Source organism: Abramis brama (assembly GCF_963993115.1).
Source record: "Abramis brama genome assembly, chromosome: 5".
Classification (NCBI taxonomy): domain Eukaryota; kingdom Metazoa; phylum Chordata; class Actinopteri; order Cypriniformes; family Leuciscidae; genus Abramis; species Abramis brama.
Window position 1 is genome coordinate 42,551,763 of NC_139967.1, and position 24,497 is coordinate 42,576,259.

General features: G+C 38.3%; 1 protein-coding gene across 3 annotated transcripts in view; it reads left to right on the forward strand.

Annotated features, from left to right (window-relative positions):
• doc2b (double C2-like domains, beta) overlaps window positions 1-24,497 on the forward strand; it is a 223,447-nt gene that overhangs the window by 149,956 nt on the left and 48,994 nt on the right. The window lies entirely within an intron of this gene.

A 24,497-nucleotide genomic window follows, 5' to 3' on the forward strand; every position in this document is an offset into this window, starting at 1 on the left:
AAGGCTGTAATTATTCAACCAACCAGATTTTTTATCTACCCTTGCATTGAAAACAAGCAAAGATGGTTCAATCTGTGTGCGGCACTTCATTCAAGATAGAGGCAGGACAGAGTTTGACTGACAGTTTGAGGATCCAATGGAGTTATGAGGTTTAGTAACAACCTCTTTTTAATACTTTTCATTGGTTAAATATTTGGAAAACCCACAGACTGATGATGGGTGACCAATAGGGATGATTTATGAGAAATAAATCAAAATGACCAAATGTGAAGATACAAAGTTTCCACCCGAGAGCGTCAATATCCTTTTTTTTTCTCGTAATGCGTGACTGAAGCTGTAAAATCTCTGAGCCAGATCTCCAGAGTCGCTTATCAATGAGGTAACACAGTCATATGAGCCAAATAGTCCTGCCAGGTGTTTGTTGATACCACATACTGGATGACAATCTGATGCTTGATTTTATCCATACTCTAGCCTCTCCATTGAGCGATACATTTCAGCTTGGCAAATCACGACAAAGATAGAAAGTACTTTGTTATTTACTGCAGGCATCTCTATTTTTGGCTCTATTATCATATTTAAGGAGATGAGTGGATCACTTTTTTTGTGCAGATAGGCAGAGGAAGCCAATAACCAGAGTAGCAGGCAGGATTCTTATATGGACATAATGCGAAACTCGATAAAGATTCATTTGTAGTGTTTAATCTGAGCCTGTGGTCTGTTCTGATGAGACACATGGCCACCTGTGGGCTTTTTTATTAGAAAATCAAGAAGTCTGCATACCATGCTGTAACATGACATCATTCTACAGTGAGACGTGACAAGCCTGTGAATATTCGTTTGATAGCAAAAAATGGTCATACATTATTCATATACCTTGTTGATTCCGCCTGGATTTCGTGCTACATTTTTTGCAGAGCGACTAAATGTAAGTGAAAACTCATTTGTCTTGTTTTAGAAGTGTAATGTGATCCTCTGGTACTACTCATGAGATTTGATTTTATATAAGGTGTACAAGTAGAAGCAGGTTTGGAATAAGGTGAGTGTCATCGTGCACCGGAGCATTTTGACCCTCCACTTATCCTCGTTTCTGTTGCTTCAAGTGGAAAAAGCACAATGCAACCTGAAAAGAGAAACTCGAATGTTAGAAGTGAATCTGTCACTACTGTAATGTGGTGTTAATGCTGAAAAGGGTCTCTTTTGCCCTGGCCTATAATGTGCTCAGATACACAATGCCACTTGTAAAATAAAGCGTTACAGTTTTAACAACAAAAATATCTAGCAGCAAGATGCAGTGCAAGTGCATTTTTCAAATGTTTATTTTGTATGTAATTATGTTTTGATAAATATATTTAAAAAAAAAATTATCTTATATAATCTATTTATTTTTTAAGTTAAGATTTGCATTTATTGGATTGCATATTTAAATAATGCAGTTTGTTACTTTTTGGGGGGAGTGATGCTCCTCTCGTCCCCCTCTCTTCTTTTGACAATGCCAATAAAAATAATAATCATACAAATTAGACAATGATTTTTTTAACGATGTTTAAAAATGGATATTTGAAGTTTTTTGAAAACTTAAATCTGGTAAAATTAAGCTTGTTTGATACCATGCTGTGTTTTAAAAAAAACACCCCATAATCCACAGTGTTACAAATAACTGAATCAGAAAAGTCGCTACAAATTGGGAGGAACAAAAACAAATGTGATCCAAAGAAAACATGAAAATTGAATGAATAGAAATTGCATGTTTTTTTGGTATAGTGTCTTTAGAAACCTCACTATATTGAGGCTCATTTGCTCTTGGGTTCATTAATGTGCTTCTGATTAGCTGCTTTAGCCAATGAACGGAAATAATCACGTATTAACCAAAAGAACCTCCTTATAATCACTTCTGAACTCTAATTAGCCCTAATTATACGTGTGCGTGCGTGTGTGTGTGTGTGTGCGTGTGTGTGCGTGCGTGCGTGTGTGTGCGTGTGTTGTTGCTTGTGCGTGTGCGCGTTGTTGCGTGTGCGTGCGTGTGTGCGTGCTCTCCTCTATTGATTGTTTTGCTGAAGAGCTGTCAGTGTGATGGCCGTGTGTGACAGCATGTGCCGCTGCTCTCCCTCAGAGGAGTGATACAGATACCAGCCTGTGTGACTGCCCTCTGTCAGCTTTTCAGATTCTCAGCATAAATGTTTCTTTCTCATGCTAATCAAGAAGCAGGTCCTCTTTACCACATCCTCAATTTACTACAGTATAAACCAAAATGAAAAATAGGCATGAATCAATATGAAATTCTGGGCTGATAACGTTAGATTGTTTAAAACTTTTCAGCTGGCGGGATAGCAAATTTACAAATTACAGATATTTATAAAATATGATCATAACAATTACTACCGTTCAAAAGTTTGGGGTCGGTTAGACTTTTTAATGTTTTTAAATAGTCTCTTCTGCTCATCAAGTCTGCATTTATATGATCAAAAATACAGTAAAAACAGTAATATTGAGAAGTATCATTACAATTCACATTAACCGTTTTCTATATTAATATATTGTAAATTGTAGTTTCTTCCTGTGATGACGAAGCTGAATTTTCAGCATCATTACTCTAGTCTTTAGTGTCACAAGATCCTTCATACAGTAAATTATTCTAATATGATTTGGTGCTCAAAAACATTACCAATGTTGAAAAAGGTTTTTGCTGCTTAATATTTTTGTGGAAACCATGATACTTTTTTTCAGGATTCTTTGATGATTAGAAAGGACACACTCACATAAAAGCATTTTTTTTTGTTCATTAAAACAGATAAACCGAAAGTAATGGAATGAAATTGAAAAACTTGCCTCAGATTCAGACCCCTAATTTCTGATGTTACAATGTTATGAATGTTACAGTGAGACACGGCATGATAGTCAAAGACATTTGTTTGTTGCATAGTACGTCGAATACAGTGGGGAGAACAAATATTTGATACACTGCCGATTTTGCAGGTTTTCCTACTTACAAAGCATGTAGAGGTCTGTAATTTTTATCATAGGTACACTTCAACTGTGAGAGACGGAATCTAAAACAAAAATCCAGAAAATCACATTGTATGATTTTTAAATAATTCATTTGCATTTTATTGCAAATAAAGTATTTTATTGCAAACAAATATAAGTATTTGATCACCTACCAACCAGTAAGAATTCCGGCTCTCACAGACCTGTTAGTTTTTCTTTAAGAAGCCCTCCTGTTCTCCACTTATTACCTGTATTAACTGCACCTGTTTGAACTCGTTACCTGTATAAAAGACACCTGTCCACACACTCAATCAAACAGACTCCAACCTCTCCACAATGACCAAGACCAGAGAGCTGTGTAAGGACATCAGGGATAAAATTGTAGACCTGCACAAGGCTGGGATGGGCTACAGGACAATAGGCAAGCAGCTTGGTGAGAAGGCAACAGCTGTTGGTGAAATTATTAGAAAATGGAAGAAGTTCAAGATGACGGTCAATCTCCCTCGGTCTGGGGCACCGTGCAAGATCCAGAGGAGGAATGGGAGAAAGTCATGTGGTCTGATGAGACAAAAATAGAGCTTTTTGGTCTAAACTCCACTCGCCGTGTTTGGAGGAAGAAGAAGGATGAGTACAACCCCAAGAACACCATCCCAACCGTGAAGCATGGAGGTGGAAACATCATTCTTTGGGGATGCTTTTCTGCACATGGGACAGGACGACTGCACCGTATTGAGGGGAGGATGGATGGGGCCATGTATCGCGAGATCTTGGCCAACAACCTCCTTCCCTCAGTAAAAGCATTGAAAATGGGTCGTGGCTGGGTCTTCCAGCATGACAACGACCCGAAACACACAGCCAGGGCAACTAAGGAGTGGCTCCGTAAGAAGCATCTCAAGGTCCTGGAGTGGCCTAGCCAGTCTCCAGACCTAAACCCAATAGAGAATCTTTGGAGGGAGCTGAAAGTCCGTATTGCCCAGCGACAGCCCCGAAACCTGAAGGATCTGGAGAAGGTCTGTATGGAGGAGTGGGCCAGAATCCCTGCTGCAGTGTGTGCAAACCTGGTCAAGAACTACAGGAAACGTATGATCTCTGTAATTGAAAACAAAGGTTTCTGTACCAAATATTAAGTTCTGCTTTTATGATGCATCAAATACTTATGTCATGCAATAAAATGCTAATTAATTACTTAAAAATCATACAATGTGAATTTCTGGATTTTTGTTTTAGATTCCGTCACTCACAGTTGAAGAGTACCTATGATAAAAATTACAGACTTCTACATGCTTTGTAAGTGGGAAAACCTGCAAAATCAGCAGTGTATCAAATACTTGTTCTCCCCACTGTACCAACAATTAAAAGTATAGTGTAAACACATCCTGTATGAACCACCCCTAAATCATATAGCTTCCTTTGTAAATGCACATTACAAAAATATAAATCAAATGTTCTCTAAATGAAAAGCTGAAATTAGTGAATTTAATTCAACCATCAGTAGACACAGATCAGGCATAACATTGACCACCTTCCTGATACTGTGTTGGTCCCCCTTTTGCTGCCGAAACAGGAAACACCTGCACGCAAACTCCATGTGTACGAATGTTTTGGAGACGGAGCAGTTTGGCGACACCGATGGTGAGCTGTAGTTAAATGTCTTTTTGGTCACTTTTAGACAGAAAATTTTAAAGAAAATTATACATATACAGAAAGATAATACAAATATAATTTCACTTACCAAGCCTATCACTTGAAGCAAATATCCATCCCTTCTTAAATGTCCGCACCAGCGAGCGCTTTGGGCCGTTTAGTGAAACTGACGCATATACTGTATATCTAACGGCAGATGAAGTAAAACTTCATTATGAGTCCTAATCATAAATACAGTGCATGTTCACAAAAACAGTTTAAATAAATAAAAGAATGATTTAAGATATGTAGCCTATCACTTCTGATACAAACATTTAGATTAAATATGCCATTCTCATAAATGGAGTAAACACTTAAATTACATGAAATCATTGCTGAGAAGTTACAACATTTTTTCTATTCAATAAATATAAATATTTGTAGTGGATGTGATGCTTTTGAACACTTTTCCTGTGGCATGCTGTGTTTTGCCATTTTTGGCTTTCGGACTCACATACACTTTTAGTAAGGATCCTACGCAAAGTTTTATAAATGAGACCCCAGGCCACGTTCTTCCATTGCTCTGTGGTCCAGTTCTGATGCTCACGTGCTCACTGTTGGCGCTTTCGGCAATGGACAGGGGTCAGCATGGGCACCCTGACTGGTCTGCAGCTTTGCAGCCCCATACGCAACACACTGCGATGCACTGTGTATCCTGACACCTTTCTATCAGAACCAGCATTAACTTCTTGAGCAATTTGAGCTACACTAGTTCATCTATTCAAGAGCTGCAGTTTTGGAGATGCTCTGACCCAGTCGTCTAGCCATAACAATTTGGCCTTTGTCAAACTCGCTGTTTTCCTGCTTCTAACACATCAACTTTTAGGACAAAATGTTCACTTGCTGCCTAATATATCCCACCCACTAACAGGTGCCGTGATGAAGAGATAATCAGTGTTATTCACTTCACCTGTCATAATGTTGTGCCTGATCGGTGTATATCATAATTTAATTTTCCCAGTTAGTGGCAAATAGTATATCAGCCACATTTCTACAAAAAAAAAAAAAAAGGAAGAAGGAAAACGGGTCTATATAAATACAGCTAATCTGTATCGACCGCTGCGGCTGGGCTGAGTGATAAAAGATTCCGGTGCTAATTGTCTTTTTCCCGAAATGTTTACTAAAGGAGGGGGGAAGAGTCATCTGGTTCCCTCCTCTTTAATCATCTCTCTCTCTCTCTCTCTCTCTCTCTCTCTCTCTCTCTCTCTCTCTCTCTCTCTCTCTCTCTCTCTCTCTCACTCTCTCACTCTCTCTCTCTCTCACTCTCACTCACTCACTCACTCACTCACTCACTCACACACTCTCTCTCTCTCTCTCTCTCTCTCTCTCTCTCTCTCTCTCTCTCTCTCACTCACTCACTCACTCACACACACACACACACACACACACACACACACACACACACACACACACACACAAACTTTCTCTGTTTTCCTGACAGAGACACACAAACACTCCTGGTCTGAAACCACAGAGCCATAGCTCTGGAAATGGCCTCTTTATTTTCTGCTGTAATTTGACAGATTGGAAGCCTTTTATGATTCAAGGTTATTTTGACAAGCACTCTACAGATGCACTTTCCACAGATAGATAGATGTTTGCTGAGGAAGTGGAGGGGCTGCTGTTATTTCACACACACTTTTAAACAATAAAATGTTACTTGCTATTTCTGACGAATCTTGATTGCTGTGTATTTTTATTTGCTGGGAGTCTTTAAAATGGTTCGGTAGTTTTGATGAATCTTGTAATATATATATATATATATATATATATATATATATATATATATATATATTTGGGGATTATGAAACGGACACAGTTTATTTGATAAGGTGTTGCTAAGCTACATTTCTGGAGTGCTATAGAAGAGATTGATGACAAGACAAATGTCCTGGTTGATAATGGAGACTTTGCCAGGCTTAGTGAAGAGAAAATGCACATATGCTGTTATAGTGTACACAGCATCCATGTCAATCTATTCAACTCCTTCCACAGCCATAATATCTCATAGTATGTCTTGACTTGTCCACTTCACAGCTTAGTCTGATAAAGAAATGCCACTTGGACAGAAAGAGACCATCTGACCAACATGTAAAGCGACCAACCACAGTTTTTGTTTTTCATTCCAGTCGGAGTTACTTGAAGTGAACAACCCAGGCTCATTTAAAAAAAAAAGAAAAAAAAAAAAGTGACATTTCTGAAAAATTATATTCCATGTTGTTCTTGCACAATTCAAAACACTTTCAAAGCAAAATGTTCTGTGAGTGCCGCTAAAAGGTTTAAAAGGCTTTATTGCGTTTGAAAATAACTTACCTCCTAACCTTAACCCAACCAATAGTGTTAACAAAAGCAAACGTGAGATAAAAACACATTTGTTGAAGCATCCATGCCATTTTAGCACGTTTCTACAAGTCTTTGATCTCTTTATCGGTCGTCATGACCTGTGTTTCACAGAACTCGTACCTAAACGCTCTGCATTGTAAGTGCAATGCTGCATAAGATGAGCTACCAACTGCTTATGTGATGCAAACATTAAAATGTTTTCGTTTACAAATAATGGTGAATCGTTGGAGCCAATAGCCAACACTTCGACATGTAGCTGGCGACCCAAGTTCAAGTCCCAGCTCGTCATCCTTTCCCGATCCCATCCCGCTCTCTCTCCCACTTCACTTCCTGTCCTCTCTATAACTGACCTATCTAAATAAAGGCAAAAACAGCAAAAAATAATAATAATGGTGAATCATGGAAAAAGTGTTTTGAAGTCATAGCATAGTATTGTGCAAGGAATCGCAGGAAAATAAGTCTCAATAATCCGATAATCGTAAATTGTGTGAAAAGGAATAAAAGTTGTTGGTTTCACTGCCACTAGTGTTCCTTTCAGCCAGACATTCAGAAACTGAAGTGAATTGTATGTATAGGTACGTTTTTAGAGGCCCGTTTTTCCATTGAGCCTTGAATTGAAATGATTGAGACAACAAATAATAGACTGATGTGGGGTGAAAAAAAACATTTTTTAAACAACTGTACACCAGAATCAGCCCTCAAATGGTTGTGCAGAAAACAGAAAATAGTGAAAGATGTGTGACTTTGTAATTATAAGTATTTATTAATATTTATGTAAATCTAATAGTAACTAGATGTACCGCATGGCGGTACAAAATATGACCGCCGCTCAGGCCTGCACTGGCTTTCCACAAAAATAAATGACGTGGAGCAATTTGGCTGTATTGCGTGTTTATGTATATACCTAAAAAAAGTAGTAGTATGTGCATGTCTGTCTGTGTGTGTGTGTCTGTGTGTGTGTGTATGTGTGTGTGTTTGTGTATGTGTGTGTCTCTGTCTGTGTGTGTCTGTGCGTGTATGTATGCGCGCGTACATGTGTGTGCGTGCGTGTGTGTGTCTGTGCATGTGGATTTGTATGTGTGTGTATGGGTGTGTGTCTGTGCGTGTGGATGTCAGTGTGTGTGCATGCTTGCGTTTGTTTGTATTCCTGCATGTGTGTGTGTGACAGTATCATCCTAAACCAGCAACCCTTCGCTCAACACCACCATCTACAGGCCGATGAGTGTACAGTCACTAAATGTGCACATAAATGAATTTATTTTATACCCCCCCATGGATGAAATTCTACGAAACTTCGCATACCCCCAGAGGATGTCAAGTTAATCATACACATGAAATATGGTGCAGTTCTGAACATCTCAACTGAAGATAGGGGCGATTATAGCAGAATAATATTGCATTTTCATTTTTTATGGGAGGGGCGCAAATCACAAATGAGTGATTATGGGCTAGGTTGATGTGGGCCCTTAAGAGCAACATACCATAAAAATTTCTTCATCCTCGGTGCCACGGTTCAGGTAGTTATTTAGGAAAAACTGCATTTTTTGGGTTTGGGGGGGCCCAGTGCGGGGGGGGGAGTGGCCCCCGGGGACCAAACGAAATTTTTCCGTAAAAGTCTAGTGGGGCTACATGCCCACCAAATTTCATGTTCCCCGGTGTTTCGGTGTCCCTGGTATCGTTGACGATAAAATTCAGTAGATGACGAAAAAAAAAAAAAAAAACTTTGACAATCGATTATGGGCTAGGTTGATGTGGGCCCTTAAGACCAACATACCATAAAAAATTCTTCATCCTCGGTGCCACGGTTCAGGTAGTTATTTAGGAAAAACTGCATTTTTTTGGGTTTGGGGGGGCCCAGCGCGGGGGGGGAGTGGCCCCCGGGGACCAAACGAAATTTTTCCGTACAAGTCTAGTGGGGCTACATGCCCACCAAATTTCATGTTCCCCGGTGTTTCGGTGTCCCTGGTATCATTGACGAAAAATTCACGGGGGCCCCAGCACGGGGGGGGAAGTGGCCCCCGGGGACCAAACGAAATTTTTCCGTAAAAGTCTAGTAGACCAACATACCATAAAAAATTCTTCATCCTCGGTGCCACGGTTCATGTAGTTATTTAGGAAAAACTGCATTTTTTGGGGTTTGGGGGGGCCCAGCGCGGGGGGGGAGTGGCCCCAGCGCGGGGGGGGAGTGGCCCCCGGGGACCAAACGAAATTTTTCCGTACAAGTCTAGTGGGGCTACATGCCCACCAAATTTCATGTTCCCCGGTGTTTCGGTGTCCCTGGTATCATTGACGAAAAATTCACGGGGGCCCCAGCGCGGGGGGGGAAGTGGCCCCCGGGGACCAAACAAAATTTTTCCGTAAAAGTCTAGTAGACCAACATACCATAAAAAATTCTTCATCCTCGGTGCCACGGTTCATGTAGTTATTTAGGAAAAACTGCATTTTTTGGGGTTTGGGGGGGCCCAGCGCGGGGGGGGAGTGGCCCCCGGGGACCAAACGAAATTTTTCCGTACAAGTCTAGTGGGGCTACATGCCCACCAAATTTCATGTTCCCCGGTGTTTCGGTGTCCCTGGTATCATTGACGAAAAATTCACGGGGGCCCCAGCACGGGGGGGGAAGTGGCCCCCGGGGACCAAACGAAATTTTTCCGTAAAAGTCTAGTAGACCAACATACCATAAAAAATTCTTCATCCTCGGTGCCACGGTTCATGTAGTTATTTAGGAAAAACTGCATTTTTTGGGGTTTGGGGGGGCCCAGCGCGGGGGGGGAGTGGCCCCAGCGCGGGGGGGGAGTGGCCCCCGGGGACCAAACGAAATTTTTCCGTAAAAGTCTAGTAGACCAACATACCATAAAAAATTCTTCATCCTCGGTGCCACGATTCAGGTAGTTATTTAGGAAAAACTGCATTTTTTGGGTTTGGGGGGGCCCAGCGCGGGGGGGGAGTGGCCCCCGGAGACCAAACGAAATTTTTCCGTACAAGTCTAGTGGGGCTACATGCCCACCAAATTTCATGTTCCCCGGTGTTTCGGTGTCCCTGGTATCGTTGACGGAAAATTCAGTAAGGTGACGAAAAAAAAAAAAAAAAAAACTTTGACAATCCCTATATGACCGCTTTCGCTAGCTACGCTAGCGGCGGTCATAATTACTGATTATTTCACAAATATAACTTCTATATACTGTTTGTGGAAATCTCGTTTGATAAGTGTCTAAATAGTTTCCAATGGTTTTATGCTAGTCCCATCACAAAAGCAAATCCAGATTAGCTGCATAGCCCATATCATTTGGTCATGGAAAAGGATGGAAAAGCCAATCTGAGTACTGTTTATGACTTCGAGATTTCTTCTAAAACTCTGGAAGACATACTTTGGCTTAAGCAAAATGTCTCGTTTGCTCTTTAGTCGTTTGTCTCATTTCTGCTTCGTAAAAACAATTGAAATGTATAGTCATTTTTCTTTTCTATGGAATCCCACTCTCTCTTTATTCTTGGCAGACGGTCTTATGTCATTCTTTGATTCATTGGTCTGCCCTTCCCGAGACGTTTATTATTAGACCTCTATCAGCAGTGCAGGCCGTGGGGACGCATCAATTCCTCGATGGAGGACAGAAGACTGCAGACATGCTTCAGACAACAGAAGAAGGGCCGGGATGTGTCTGCTGTTCTTGGCCGTCTCTCATTCACTCAAATGCAAACTTTGCAGTAGAAAATTAGGAATTTTTTCATCCCTAGGAAAAGGCAGATGGGTGTCTATGTTTTGTGTGTCCCATTATGTCAGTATGAACTTCTATTCATTCAAGTGGGATGAATCAGTAATTCACATACATATAGCAATAAAATATTCATTAACATTTTAGCAGCATCTAATAGAAACGGTTTAATTTTCTCTCTATGAGCAGTCTAGATAACCGAATTGCACTTTCACTCCCACAGTTTCTGTCTAAAATGAGGTACCTGGACATTTCTTAGAGCCCTTCATATGTAGCCCATCAACAAAACAATACAATAAACAAGATGCCACACAGAAGCCATTATAAATGATTCCTCTGTGTATTTTAGAGCACCACCGTTGCCTCAGGGGTTTTCAATTTCAAGTTTTCTCCAAGAAGTGCAGGAAGTCCACAGTTTGTTTCTTTGTTGTTTCTTTGTCGTATTGCATATTCTGCCTCCCCTATATTCCAATTCATTTAGCTTTTTATTTAATGGTGCATCTGTAAATTCCTTCTCTTTATGAAGGTTTAACACATTTACAAAGAAATAAATAGTACTTTGTGTGATGGATCTGCCATGAGCCTTTGCAAATCACAACAACAACAAAAATGTGTCCATCGCCACAAAACAGGGAGCAAAGTGGTCTTCAGTTGTGACGGTCTTTATTGAATCTTGCTTACGCAAGATAAAAAGTGATCAAGCCTCATTAGAGAGGAAAAAGTCAAAAATTGTAACGGTTAAAAAAGATCCAAAAATTATAATCCATTCAGGTTACATCACAGGAAATATCCAGTATTCAAAAAGGACATAATTATGCTTGAGCCTCTCAAACTGACAGTTCAAATCAGCACCACCTTTCCAGGGTAGAATAAGTAACAAGAATCTCACTAGACAAAACATACACTGAAGTTATAGAAGATGGCCAGCACCATGAAAACAAAAAGGGGAAACAAAACCATAAAATGTTCACAACAGTAACAACACAAACCCTGGAATGAACACAATACCTTTAACTAAATTTAGAGCCATGGATACATTTTAGTTAATGCAAAAATAATTCTATTAAACAAAAATCATATTGATCAAGACATCACATTTTTCTATGTCCCCTCTAATACATCAAAGTTGGTACAGTCTCATTTCCTTTAGAATTCCCATAAAACAGATCAACTTCCTGTTTGAATCTCTTTGTCACTAGGCTGGTCCATTCCCACAACACACCAGGTACTAGGGCTGTAGTCAAGACCACCTTTGTCGAGTCCAAGACAAGACCGAGTCCAAAGAGGTTCGAGTCCGAGTCAAGACCGAGTCCAGGACAGGAAAAAAAAAGTCTGCTAAAAAATATAGGCTAGCCTATAGAAATTAAATCATTATGTAATAATGAAATAATGAATAATTTTAATATTATTTAAAATAATTGACTAATTCAAAGAACAACAAAAAAATAATAATTATATAGGCCTAAAGGCGCACACACATTCGTTTCGACTGTCTGATCAGCCTTACATTCTGTTCCTGTCAATCATACACGCGATGTCAACCAATTAAACTGCATGAGGGAGGACCGAGACAACTCACAGACACACACACACACACACACACAAGAGATGCGGATAAACCGCGGATCAGGCGGATGACGTGACGAAAAATAATATTTTAATTAAATTCGGGCGGGTGGCGGCTGAAGCAATCAAATGAAAAAAGTTAGCCAATAAGCAAACCTGCAAGTTATGAGCTGGGTTATTTTGTTTCGATATTAGCTATATTTTAAAACAGTCAGTCATTATAGTCTACCACTCGTGGAATAGGCAAAGAAAGAAAGGTAAGAAAAAAAGTCGGAAAACTTTGCCCATTAATTAGATGTGCAAGGCAAGCAGGCTAGTTTTCGGGGTGTTATGGACAATTAAAAATATGGATATTCACGTTGCACTAGCGGTGGACTTTCAGCGAGTTTATTTAAACATTTATTTTTTAAAGAGCCGTTTGTGAGTCAAAAGAGCCGGCTCTTTCAGTGAGCTGAGTGAAAAAGAGCCGAAATGCCCATAGTTATTAGGTGGCCAGTGTTTCACTTTCCCTCCAATAATATATTGTTTTAATATCGCGGCGACGTATGTGTGATTACTGGGAACATAATAAAGAAACCTGGACTCGGTCGAGACCAAAAGCCATATTTGGCAAGACCAGTGGCCGAGACCGAGACAAGTCCGAGTCCGAATACCAGCGAGTCCGAGACAAGTCCGAGACCATAGAAAAGCGGTCTCGAGTCCAAGACCGGCCTCGTACTACAGCCCTACCAGGTACTAAACATTTCAAGTCATCTTAATTACAAAATGAACTTTGACATTTTTAGCTATGTTTTTAAAAATCACATTTTAGCCAAAGAGGAATTTTAACTGGTTTTAATGTTTTAACTAAGCCCGTGCACTGACTCTTATCAGAGATTTTAAACCGAACCAATATAGTAATTTATTTTTATTTATTGATCAATGCAAAATTAATGTATAAGAATTGTGTGGCATAAATCCTGGCCATAACACTTTGGGAGAAATCATAGTACATGTGTTGGTGTCGTGTACACTCACATGAGATGAAGACTCGGATCAGTTGCCTAATAAAACCACTCTTGTTTTAAAGTCTGAGTGAAACAGAAGTTGTGATAATCTTTTCTCTATTGTGATGTTTATTCACGAGCAAGCTAAAATGTGTGGTGGGAATTCATTTTGTCCATGGGAAATTGATTGGTTCATTGGATGGTTGTGGTTTGTTATTGGTCAATCTCATGTGAGTAACCCCGCCTTCACGCCAGTAAACATGTCATCAGAGAAGAGGGAGGGGGAGTTTTTTTTATTAAAGACTATGAGGGCATGTGAATGTTTACAAAGATTTATCTGTGCACAAAATATTTTTAATAAATACTGCAATAGTCCATTAAAACAAATAAGAATTGTCTATTTTGATTTGCTGACTTTAAAGCCTTTGCATTTCTCTGATGTTATGATGCTAAATTCACACCACTAGGTGTCCATCCCAATCCAAGACAGCTGTCATATCAGACAGCACAGCATAAACAAAAATGACTTGCAGCTTTATCAACACGGCTATGTTCTGTACTGTACGTCTAGTCTAATTTGTCAGGCCCTCTTTCATTGCCTGAGTTACATACAGACACAAGGTGACAGGTGACATCCCATTCTATTAAAATGATATCCCATGCAAGCCCACTCTATCTCTGCACACATACACAACCAGTAAGTTTGGGGTCAGTAAGATTTTTATTTTTATTTATTTTTTTAAATAAATTATACTTTTATTTAGCATTAAATAGATTGAAAGATAAATTCTTCATATAAATGCTGTTCTTTTGAGCAATCTGTCATCTGTTTCCACCAAAAATATGAAGCAGCACAGTGGTTTCCAACATTGATAATAATTAGAAATGTTTCTTGAGCAGTAAATCATCATATTAGAATGATTTCTGAAGGATCATGTGACTGGAGTAATGATGCTGAAAATTCAGCTTTGATCACAGGAATAAATTACATTTTAACCTATATTAAAATAAAAAGGTTATTTTAAATTGTAAGAATATTTCACAGTTTTACTGTATTTTTGCTCAAGTAAATGCAGCTTTGCATAAGAGACTTCTTTAACAAACATTTAAAAAATTACTATTAACACAAGGAGACTGTCTCATCAACATGTAAAGTAACCAACTTCAGTCTTTTTGTTTTTACAGGCTGTTTAGGGGCAGAGATATTTTAAATAGTTGATACTGCAATAATAGACCAACATGGGAAAAAAAGCTTTTGTTATATTATTTTATTTTTACGTTTTCTGCAGTGTCAGTCTGCAGGCATCTGTACAGAAAACAAATCAAACAAAAGAAATGAGTAGAAATGTTATTCCTCAAAAGCGCACACAATATATCAACCCACTACTTTGTAAACACAGCTTCATATCCAGGTGACGTGATAACCAGATTCAAACGTCCTATTTGTCTTGTAGCTCGGGCGGTTTTGTGTGCAGAATGCATCAGACGGTCATTGGGTGATCCGTAGACGTGTTTCTCCTCTGGTCAGTCACACCATAGCTGTGTCCGGCTTATCTTACAGCCCGAGCACATATCTAACCTTTCATCAAAGTGCATGTCAGTCCATCCATTCTGGTAGGGCAATTACACGACAAGGACACTGATCGCTAGCACGTCCAAGAGATAAGAGATGGTATTATGGCAAAGATTGGGTGCTTCCTTTCTATGTCCATATGGCTAGCTTGCTTTCTGTAGAGTAGTTGTTTTTGTGTTCATGAACTATACGTTTCTTCATAGACTCATGATGAATACCCACATGTGGGAACATGTATCATAAAAAAGACAATCTCATCCGTACTGTTTAATTCAGTTATTTGCTGTTCATCTCCTGCGCTGCCCTCGCCATCAATAAGAAAATCATTGGAGCCTTTGAGCAGACCTTTGTCTCTCAGGGTGTTGATAGAGAGAGCAAGACTAATGGATGCCTGGCTGAACTCACAGTGGGACCCTGCCACAAATCAAACTCTCTCTCTCTCTCTCTCTCTCTGTTTCTCTCTCTCTCTAATAAATATCTTAATAAATGCATTAACGTTTTAAAATATACCCAATATGCGAGATTCGTTTTATTCGTTTTTGTTTTATTTCTTGTTTGTTTGTTTCTTTAAAAAATAACTGACTTTTTATGATCAATGTGCATTTTTAAGCCCTATTCGGACGGGATTAGTTTTAAGGGTAGAAATGTAATTTTACCACAGGACGTTTGTAATATTAATGGCCAATTTGCACGGGATAAGAAATCTCACCACATGCACAAACACATATAATCTATATAATATATAGTTAGATCGGATCGATTGATTTAAACAGGAAATGGTGGAATATTTACATACATATTTACAGCTGGTCTATTCACACAGGATTAGTATTAAGTAATTTTTCCGGACCTTTTTACTGAAGGTAAAAGTCGCCATAATCTTTATTGACATTGTCCGTATCACTTGGACACCTATCCATGTTAAACTAATCCCGTCCGAATAAGGATTTAGATGGAAGTTTTTAATGTTTTAATCATTCTAAGAATCTTTCCACTGAATTGGACAGAGTTGTTATTTTAAATCATTGTTTTGTTGTTGTTGTGGGGTTTTTTTTTACAAATGACTTTTTATGTTCAATTTGCCCTTTTCACATTTCCGGCATTCTCAGAAGCGGACGTTGTCATAGGCCACATACACACTGCAGTTAAATTCAGTTTTTCAGGTCACCTTTTAGTACTTAATCCCGTTCTGTACACACACACAGCTCAGTAATTTATGAGAGTGACAACCGCAATCTACAACCAAATTAACTCCCAAACAATACAGGTAGTGACAATCACATTTAAAAATAATTCTACGCAGTGTGTACGGACCGGACTACTAGTTGTTAATGACATATTTAAACGTGTATCATAGATGTGTTTCTCTTCTGTATGTGTGCGGTGCAAGAAAATCTCAGGGAAAGTGGTACGAGCTTTGACTCATTCGTGTTGCCAGACCTTGGTGGAAAAACTGTGAATAAGAACAAGGCCATACTAAAACAGAGATAAATTCCAAATGCTTTGTTGTGAACAGGACCAAAATATTGTGACATCTGCCCACTTTATATCCCCATAAACTTCACTTATGAACCAAACCCAAACAACAAGCCCAAAAACGCTTATAATGAGTGGACATGGCAACACTTCAAGCGCGCGCTCCGTGAAGCAGCCTTACAAACAGAAACAAACATGATGCCTCTGTAAATGGTGGTTGAATTAAAATTGCAGAACATAATGAGTCTTTGGTGGCTGTAACATTACTTTTATCAAAAATAGTGGATACCAAACATGCTGTCAATCATCGCAATTTCAGGAGTGAGTTGTGTGCCATACACACGCAGAACGATAATTTGGGGGATTTGTTCCCATATTTAAAAGCGGTTGCATTCCTGAAACTTTACAAGTGTGTACCTGGACAAAGTTGGGTAAACTTCTGAAGCGGTAAATGAGAGATAATTTCTGTATTTCCAGTTGCTCAAATAGCAAAAGAAAACAATCTGGGATAGTGTTTCCATGACTTTGCAAAACAGGAAAAATACAGCAGTGTGTTTACAGCAGTCAGAAGAGAGAATGTGAAATTCGCTGTTGTAAATTAAAAAAACACCCTCAAAGCAGCATTAATGAATTTTTTGTTAGTTAGTGTTTTAAATGCGTAGTAATTAAAAAGAAAAACTTCACTAGATTTGTTGATAACTGTGGAAATATCTCATCGGAGTCTGTGAAAAGGGTCCATTCTTGGATTGAATTTTTGGACATTTCAATAAATCCATTAATAGTTTAATAATAGGGCAGAGTATTATTTTAAATATTTGTTACTAATAGTAGCATTAATTCACTTTTTTTAATTACTGATGCTAGATCATAAGTGAGGCATCACTATTATTATTGTTAAACAACATTGCCCGGCTATAAATTGATTCACTCTCGATGGAAATAAATGCTGTGATGTTATTTCCATCAAAGATTTTGGTCAAGATCTTGTATTGACAATGCAAGAGTCCAGCACTCTGTAAAGTCTCCTCCAGCACATCACAAAGACTTTCAATGAATTTAAGGTCTGGACTCAGAGAAGCCAATTCATGTGTGTTAATGATTCTTCATGCTCCCTCCAAACCATTCTTTCACAATTTGAGCCTGATGAATCTTGACATTGTCATCCTGGAATATGGTCGTCTTGGTTGTTTAAGAAATGAAAAGCTACACACTCCATCAATTAGGGTTAGAATAACTGTGGCCAAACATATAACATGCTAGAAACACCATAATCACTGCAATAGTGACCCAATCAGAGACTCTTAAGCATTTGCCTATTTAAATCCAAACAGGGACAAACAGGGCAGTGTATAACCCTAATTATCAAACTTGTCCCACATCGTTTGTGCTATGAACATGAGATCTTAAATTGTGCAGATTTTTGAGGAAATGTGTGAGGAAAACCCTAGCAACCGTATAGCACCCACCCAGAAACCTTAGCATTGTGCTGGTCAGCAAACACCATTCACTCATATCTTCTTCAGAGAGTGTAGTGTACAAGTGAAGTGTACTGTAATTCCCCTTGCTGTTATGCTGTTATTTGGGTTGACCACACAAATTAAAGGAATCTTTAAAGATGATCTTGCAGTGATTGCCAGCAGTTGTGTATTTTAAATCTCATCAACATGAATCTCTTCTCTGAATTGCGTGAAAGTGAAATTAATGAATTTGAGAAGACAAGGGAAATTTTAGAGGCTTGTAAGAATACCCTGGTGAACATGAGCGATAATGAAAAAACAGCAGAAATTCATTTCACACACAGGATAATGATTGATCTTTCTTTCTGTGTGGATGCGTTTTGTATTGTTTGGCTTATCATTTGCAGTAAAGGTCAAAACGATTTTTTTTTTTTTAAATGTAATATGTCTAAATGAAATAAACTTGTCACACATTTTCCATTAGAAAGAAATGGATAGCAGGAACCATCACACACTTCCAGTATGTAATAACAAACCACTATTAAACGAAAGATTCTCTCGTATATTTGTTTACAGCATAAAGAGAGCAAATAGTCAGTTGGCTGCAGGTATATTTGTAATCTGAACTCCAGGACTTTTCTGTGGACTGCATCCCCTTCATGTCAACTTGTATTTTATCTTCCTGTAAAATCCAAACGATCCCTGAGCCTTGAACTCTGATGGCTTTCTAGTTTGTTTTATGATAAAACATGCTATGTGCTCATGTGGACTGTTGTTCATGAGACTGCAAATACCAGCAAACGTCCTCTCAGGCCCAGCCGTTCTCTACCAGGGACTCTGGAGTTTACAATAACAGATACTGTGTGCTGACAATATTGGCATCTCCTCAGAGACAATGGACAAGACCAGAGCCCATCAAATCTAATATTTCTACTGGCCGTAATTGAGGTGGATGTAATGAGTGGTGGCAGAGTCTCTGGTCATAAATGAGTGGCAATGTGAGGTCTATGTGTGGGGTTTTGCAGAAGATGAGAAGACAAATGAGTTCCTCAGAGTAAGCAAAAGACCATTAATGGACTTTCATGTCACTCATGTATCAAAACTAAGCAATCACAAGCTCCACACTCCAGATAAGTTACTCAGAATTATATTACTATTAGTAAAGAACAGTACCTGTACATCAATCAATCAATCATCTTTTATTTATATGGCACAATAAAAGCAACAGTAGTTGACCATTGTGCTGTACAACAGGATAAATATCTAAAAAAACAAGACCGACCGCAAAAGGGAGTTTCAAAACACCAATCAGAAAAATTCAACATTAAAAATCAAGGACAGTTGTAGGAGGTAGAGGTAGGTTTTATTTATTCATCCGTTCCATTGTGGTCTTGCAGAGAGACTCTGCCCACACGCTTTTGGATTAGATAGATATGGCTCAGATTGTTTATTCAATACAGGATTTTTTTTCCTTATTTTATTATCCAGCTGGAAAAAAAAAATCTTAAGGTTAGTGAATCATTACAGTCTTCGCAAATTTATAGAGTATTAAATTATAATGACTCTTAAGTCCACATTTATATCCTCATCGATTCCTCCCCTTAATTACCACATCATCCAATTCAGAGCTTAAACGGCAGCAGTGAAGACAAGCCCAATCTATGGTCATGTGACCAGCCTAAAATAACAGAACCGGCAAGGATAGATTGGATACGATTTTGGTTCTCGATAATTCCAGCGCTGTTTGTTTCCTTCCGCTGTACTGGCAGAGGCCTTAATGCAGTCTGTCCTGAAAAGCTGGGAAACTGGCAGCTAACCACAGGGAAACATAATCCCAGAAGTCTGTTCACCGACAAGCTCATTACTTCAATTTTATGTGTTGAGGACAAAATTTTAGAATAACTTTGTTGAGATCAAAGCAATCTCAATGTTAGACATCTCATTTGTAAGGTTGTGTTTAATCCTTCAGGGAAATCGTCCTTGATATGAAGTCATTCTGGTTCATGTAGATCATATGAAACCTTTTAGGCCAGAAATGCTGAGGGCTGTCAAGGCGTGTTTTTGCAGGTTGGCCTTCTCTCTCAATCGAAATTTGCCGATGGAAAATGCACTTGAGGTGGACATTGTTGAAGTGTAAAGTGGTCCAGAGTGGGAAACTAAGTGATGGGTGTGTGTATGATTACAGGTTGAGTGAGCTTGTGTAATGCTGCTCTTCAGCTGATGTGAACATATAGCAGCATGGCCTGAAGTTAATGCTAATAGATGGATAATCCTGCTACCCTTCCATTTTACATTCTATCACACATTTTTCTTACTTTCTCTCTGTATTCTTCTATAGTTACATTCAGACAGTCAGTATTTACCAACAGCTGTGACTCAAATTGTTTCATACACACAAAAGTCAACAGGAGCGAATCGAATGATGTCTGTATGCACAGGAAAATGCAGTCAATCCCTGTGACAGCCGTGCTGTAACCATAGAAACAGACAATAATAGTAAATATAAAGATTATGTTTTGTGAGGATTTTTTTATTATTATTATTATTGTAAACTGTTTGGGGCTGCTTTCATCCTCATTTAAGCTATTCGGTCAAAATCTTTCCAGTTGGGTTCACTCCACCCAATCCACTAAACCAGAGTTTGGTCTCGCTCTCTCAATCCTACACTGATCAATGCACATACAATAAAAATTATGATTTTTAGAATGAACATTAGCTTCCCTTTCTCTTAAAAGTGGATTCATCTTTAAACATGTTTAATAATAGTTGATTTTCAAGGAATCCAAAACATTCTAAAGTTTTCTTTAACCTGAGGACAAATGTATTTAAAATGTTTGTGTGACCTGTTCAATTCTGCATGCACCATATATGCAGATTCCTACACAATGTTTCTTTAATTCTGCCAAAATTAAAAAGGTAATTATCTCCAAGCTGAGATTCTGTTGAATGAAGAGTGTGTGCCACACACAATTCATTGTTGACCTTTCATGTGCCTGTAAGAAAACATTGTTTGTAGGACATATGAAATATGGTTGATGTTATTATAGATTATAGAAGATCTTATATTTAAATATATCTGAAAAGTAACTGAAAGTAAAAAAAGAAAAAGAAAAGATTCCCAACTAGTCGGCATAATCCCCCAGTGAATCTCAGCCATTTCTAGCCATATATATGTATAATATATATATATATATATATATATATATATATATATATATATATATATATATATATATATATATATATATATATATATATATATAATGTAGCCTATATGTGTGTGTGTGTGTGTGTGTATACATATATGTTTATGTATGTGTGTGTGTGTTGAAGTTAAGTGAACAAATTATAATTGTTACTTTATTGATTCATATGGAACTGATATACGATTAAATCATGTAAATCCAACCCACTTTTTTCAGTGAATTCACTTGTCACCCTCATTATCAATCTATCTATGGCCAAAATCATATTTAGCACTTCAAACACGTTTGACAGCTCTATTTTGCTGTAGTATGAATATTGCACCAGTATGTTTGTTCTGTCCATCATTCACACCGATAATCTATTCGTAGCCTTCATGGGTAAAATACTATCAGATAATACAATTAATTGTAATTGTGGAAGAGAAAAGCCCCTCACTGATGGCAGTGCTCTCTGCATTAGAGATTGAAGTCACACATTGCTGGTACCAGTTTAGGTAATTAAACACAGGCCTGGTTTAATCCCACTGATTTCTCTTATCATATAAGAATACATCCACACAAACGGGAGGAGAACGTATGGCATTAAGGTCCAACAAAAGCATTCCTACACCATGGCTCACTGCAGCAGCAGCTGTTGCGGGGTGCAGTAATGTAGTCGTTTTTTAATTAATCATAACTAACATTTCTTTTTCTTGCAGGGTTAACAATATATATATATTAAAAGCAAAAGCAGATTACTCCACATTTCATGTTTCAGAGTAATTGCTTTAATATACAGTATAATAAAACTGAAAAAAATATATAATATAAAAAAATAAAAAATCAACTAAAAAGGTTAGTTGGTTACTCCAGTATGTCTAATGTAGGGATGTCAAGGATCAATATTGGGGCTGATTTAGCATTTTTCTAACTGATCGGTATCAGCCCAGTCCTTTACTTTACTTCAGCTGTCACGCAGGCAGTAGGTGGCGGTTTGAACCTTCACATGTGTTTGTCAACTGCCATTAAAAGGAATGAGAGGCTCAAATGTGAGTGCATGAATGAGGTCGGTTCTAGTGCGTCACATACACAACCAGGTTTCCGTGTTTAGCATATTTGATGCGCACTTTTGTAACGAATCACTCGAAAGTAATTATTTTTATCTGCCGTCAGACTATCTGAGACGTTGTTGCGCTATGGTTTGTGTCTTGTTTCAGACTTCAGACACCACGTGCTTCATGCTTTCTAACCTTATCTCGATTTTTTTTATTTTTTTTTATGCAATTATTCTTCTCAATTACTCGGGAGCACAAAAATCATGATGGTGACATCCCTAGTCTAATGCCCTTGAACTCAAGATGCTCTCTGCAGAATGGAGCTGAAGGCCACCTGCTAGGAGTCCATATGAGATGTGACTCAGATCCTCATGACCGCATTCATACGAGGCAGAATCAGCAGGGAGGTTCGCTTTCAGAGCCGTGACCCTACTGGAGTATTGACTTTACACTTAGTGGGAATAGGAAAGGTCCAAAAATTCAAAAGAGAAAAGGAAAATTTCTCTCATCCTTTTTCTTTGTATCTCACTCAATTTCAGGAAATCACAGCCTTTTTCGTTTCAAATAACAGGACGTTTGACTGTCACAATCAAATCTACTTTGCAGCTCATTCTGGTGAAGAATAGTCACTTAAGTGGGAAAAGATCAACAGAATGTCTTTCAAAATTGACAGTTTGTATTGTTTTAGGGCTAGGTAAATTATAAATCATTGCTATAACCATAGACTGGTAAGCATTAAAGTTAATTCAAATAATGTTGCAGCAGTCTATGTGAACTGTTGTTCTGACACTGAAATTAGTTGAAAATGTTTCTTTTCAACTAAACCAATTGCACTGACACATTATCGTTCAAAAGTTTGAGGTCTATAAAACTATTTTTTTTTATGTGTTGGGGGGGGGGGAGTCTCTTGTGCTTATTATGGCGGCATTTATTTGATAAAAACTACAGAAAAAAGTTTATTTAAATATTTTTAAAATATAATTATTCTTGTGATGAATATAATTATTCTTGATGATGATAAAACTGTTGTGCAGCTTAATGTTTTTGTGGAAACTTTTTCAGGATTCTTTGATGAATCGAAAGATAGAATGAATGTAATTTTTTTTTTTTTTTTTTTGTGTAAAATTATAAATGTCTTTTCAGGATATATTTCAGGATATATGCTTTCATTACCTAGGAAATCAAAATATACTGTCCATAGCCTTAAAAAATCGATTTTCGACATATTTTTTTTATTAAAATGTCACATAAATCAGACCAGGAATGATTTATTAACAAATCCCTCTGAAAATATCTTCAGAATACTGCTAAGTGTATAACTGGAAAGTTTGGTGTACATAGGTGTTACATAGGCTGAGATATTTGTACTGGAGAATCACAAAAAACTCATTTTGAGAAAACGGCAGTTAAAGATTTAAAGGTGAACTAAGTAACTTTTTTACCTTAACTGAACAGCTTCGGAGTCACTGGAATGGTTATATTACTTATTTCGGGTTGAATGGTGGTCGTTTCGCACCCCCCTGGTGCCCGTGAGCGGAAAATACGCACTTGCAACTTTGAGCCGGCGGGCCGCTAAAATGCTGTCATTATTGCGCTCCCTCATGCTGTTCGAACCCGAATGAAGAAGACGTTTTAAAGAATGTCCCATCTGCTTTGATGTCGTTGATCTACTAGCCTCTGGTGTCTGAGAATCGCCAACGAGTTTTTACAACAGTGTTGTCAAATATCTATTCCGAAGCTGTGGGGGAGCTCTAGAGAGAAACTTGCCAGCAAAAAGTGAGAATACAACGAAGAAATCCCGAAACTACTGAGCCCTGCTTTAAATAGCTCTAAATGAGATTTCGTCCTTAGCTTTAAATCCCCCTTTGGACATTCACGATTGGTTACTGATAGAAAGGAAATGGCCATATTTGGGTTACATAGCGTTGTGCAGGAGACTCTGAGCTTTACAGCGATACCGGTCATGACAGACTCCAGTAAACAGACAGAACTCGGCATGTCGCGTTGGAATGCTGACTTCTTGGTAAATTCGGGAGAAACTTATTGCCGCAAGATGTAATGAAATAAACATCTTAATGTATATTTTAAACATTTTCTTTATAGCAGCTTGAAAGAACACATACTGAAGGAGTAAACTAGCCCAAAATCTCAAAACTGACCACTGCATGAAAACTCGATGTTTTTGCCTGCCGTGTCTCGCCTTAAATTACTAAGTACCTCAAACAAAACTCAACAGATCAGAAGTGCTCCTTGTAGCAGTTTGGTACCTTGTAAAAACATGTGCAGCCCTGATAGCCAATCAAATTCAAATTAAAGCTTGCCAGATTGAGAAAGCACTTTGCCTTTTTATGTACAGTTGTCATCAGATGGTCTCTGGAGGAGCAAAATATGTTTTGAACAGCTTGCTAATTGCTATTGCATACAGTATGTGCTGTGGTGTGCCCTGTAGATGAACTGTTTTGTTGATGTTTTTATGTC